This window comes from Aplysia californica, unplaced genomic scaffold (assembly GCF_000002075.1).
Source record: "Aplysia californica isolate F4 #8 unplaced genomic scaffold, AplCal3.0 scaffold00086, whole genome shotgun sequence".
In the NCBI taxonomy this organism is placed as follows: Eukaryota; Metazoa; Mollusca; class Gastropoda; order Aplysiida; family Aplysiidae; genus Aplysia; species Aplysia californica.
In genome coordinates, this window is record NW_004797356.1 from 1257699 (window position 1) to 1261164 (window position 3466).

The following is a 3466-nucleotide window of genomic DNA, read 5'->3' on the forward strand; positions in this document are numbered from 1 at the left end:
GGGGGGGGGGGGTTTAGGTCGAAATAAAAAAAGAAAATGAGGTGAAAATGGAGAATGACATGATACACGTACAGCTAAAATTATCTTACGCTTCTCGAAATTTACTTCCCACGAGGCCACGCGCAACTAATGCAAGTAGCACAATTTTGTTTCACCATGACGAATAACGAAAAAAACACCCAAAAAAACCAACCGTCTCCTTGCAACACGTGAGCTTCGAAGCTGAAAAAAGAATAGGAAAATACCAAGGGATACAACAACAGGAACAATGTTGACAGCTAATTAGATGGTAATTTCTACATCACAATTAACAACCGGCACTTAACCACAACACAGAGGCGCGCGATGTCGCCCTGCCATGTAAATTATTGTCACGGAAATGAAGCCAGCCCACGGCCACCCCAGCGGGAAACTTGACAACAGGCGCGTCGAAAAGGCACTCGTCGAGGTTATTGGTCCATGAGTGCCTGACTGCCAGCTTCGCCCAAGTTGTCGTGCTGGGTGCAGTTTCCGCCAGCTGTTATTTTTAATTATTATATTTTTTTTTAACAAAGATGGTTTTGTGAGGCACGATGGCATCCGTTTGTATGCTCCCCATAACGTATTGTGATTGATTCACAATATTCACGTATTCACATATCTTTCAAAGATTAAATTGAAAGTATTTACGTTAAAGCATATTCTTGTAGTTCTAAAAGTTGAAATTGAAAGTTGAAAAAATGATAATATAACATTCCTTTGCATTTCAAGGTTAAAATGGAAATAATGTGTTTTAAAGAATACATAAAAAATATTCATACACTTTGAAAAGTTGCCAGTGAAAATATTAACTAAAATACTCAGGTATTAAATTATTACATTTTACAAGTCGGAACTGAGAACATTTATCAGAAAAATTGTGTCACCAAGTTGTTTTTCTTATCACCCCAGTCTCAATGAAGGCACATGACACTTCTGGGGGTTCAGATCACCGGGCCGTGTAACAATCCTGTGCGCAACTAGATCGTAAGAGTTTTCTCATTCTGTTGGGGGGGGGGGGGTAGAAACTTCTTTGGTCCTCACGGAAATGGAGCCGGTTCGTTAGCTGGGCTTTAGAAACAATATTTAAAAACTATTCACAAAGGTATTATAATATTAGTTCACCTATTAACTCTAGCAGGCATATTTAGATGTTTCAAAGTTTTGAGATGGGAACGAATGGAAAAAAAGAGTCGGTAACTTGTTACAGCTGTACAACGTATGTGAAGCAAGAATACATTTAGTAGACGACCATGATACTACTTTCATAGAAATGTATTTAATCTGCGCAATCCTGAAGAAACCAAACCAGACACTTATGGTCATGGTAATTTAACAATATAATGCTAATAGTCCATTAATGTCTGACAATGGCCATTACATCCGTATAGGAGAATGAAGAATAGTTCAAGTTAAGGTGTCTCGTGGTCTCTGCTATAGCTAATGAAACCAAGTCTGCTTGAGAAAACCTGGCGCATTTTAAGCATTTGTAAGCTTCACTTCCACTTTTGGAAGTATGCAGCTTAAGGGCCCCTCTCTTGGCTTCAGAACTGAATAATTTTTAATTCCCCCCCCCCGATTTTCATGTTCTTTCACTGAAAAAATAACGTTGATATTTACAATCCCATTTACTCAGTAGGTGCTGCAGTTGCATTTGCGTCCTTAAATACTAGCCTTTGCGTTTTCCGAACTGTTTCACTTTACTACGTTACTGAATTAACACAAAGCCCATGGGCAGCATCCAACCAGATGAACAAAATATATCCGGTCTGCATGACAAAGAACTATTATATGCCAAACATAAACTAACCTGTTGCCAAGAAAAAATGTCAAACATCCAATCCTTGACAAATAGGCATAAAAACGAAACTTAGTATACCTTGATGTAATCAATGCGGGTTCCTCCAGCTTAAGTGTAATTTGAGTTTGCCCACTTGAGCGATTGAGTTTGACAACCCTGGGATAAACCAAATGCCAAACGTATTACTCTCAACCCGGTGGCAGGGTTGCTAGAGTTTACCCAGGTTACATTACCTTGAAACTATACAACGTTAGTAATAATTTTTTAGGGATTAGCTATTAGAATGCTTTTCAATGAAACAGCCAGCTTTCTTTCTAGATTTTTTAAAGATTGCACGCCTTTTCAAAGATCGATATGGCATTTAGGAAACAGACCGGAGTCCGAACTGAATAACGCAGGCTATTTAGATTATTGTACCCGTTGACACGACCGCAACTACACTGCTGTTGGGGGGTTACCCGCGCACCACAAACACTGGAGTACACCCTGTTGACTCATTCAAGATTAAGCATTTTTGTTTATACCGTTTTATGACAATCAACATCTAATTTATTGCAATTATCTCCTCACCTCTACCCACCACGACAGCGACAAGGCCAACGTAACCCGTCTGTAAATTATAACGGTTAAATATACGATAATTTAGGGTGTTGACCTACTGCATACACACTCATATTCTTTTTGTTTGTTAGATGTTTGTAAACCATTTTTTTCAGCTCCTTCGGAATTGAGCCAACATTCAGACTTCTCACGTTTATTTCCCAAACAAGGCCTGATTTTCTTACAATATTTCGTAACAGTATCAGTTATCTATCTACTTTCTTCCTCTCCTGGGGTAGTGGGTACACACAGCACTGATAAAAATCTATAATATTAAGAGCATCTTCATTGAAGTTCAGATCCTGATTATATGTGTGGCATTGCGGTGAAATCGGGCGCTCGTCAAAATAATCAAAGTGAACAAACTTGCATTTTTCCACAGGTTTGTGAATTTTTATCAAATTTTTGTTTTTGGGCTGATCACCTTTCATGCACATTAAAAAATTCTTTTCTGTGTGGAATTTTTCTGAAAAACGTTGATTAAAGGCACAAAAGAAGTAAATTTTCAGTTACCACGGATTCTAAAGCTTAGGAAATAACTAATCTTTGGCGGCCATTTTCTCACTAATTTTACCTCTGAAAACAGGTGACCCCATCTCCTTCATTCTCAAATATCTCGACTTTTATTTAAGACAAACGGATATTTTTTTCTTCCAAATAAAGACAAGTGAACAAGCTTTAAGATGATACCAATAACTCTATGTGCCCAAAAATTGACGAGAGCCTGATTTCACCACGCTGCCTCACATGTGCGGGTAATAAAAACTTACAAAAATTTGATTTTATCATAAAATTAAACCCATGTATGATCAGTAATAAACGAAAAAATCTATAATAATCAGCGTTTTAAGGTTACAAAAGAAAATTAAACGCTTCTCCCTTTTTAAAAAGTACATGTACGTCTTTCCACTGCTCCTTTAAAATACATGTAATTTTAAGTAAGGCAAGTTTCCACCCTGCATGTGAGGGTCATCCTGGGCTGAGAATGATACAATATTCTAGCAGAAAGACAGAAATCCTCCAGTGCTAGATCTACCCCCCCCCCCC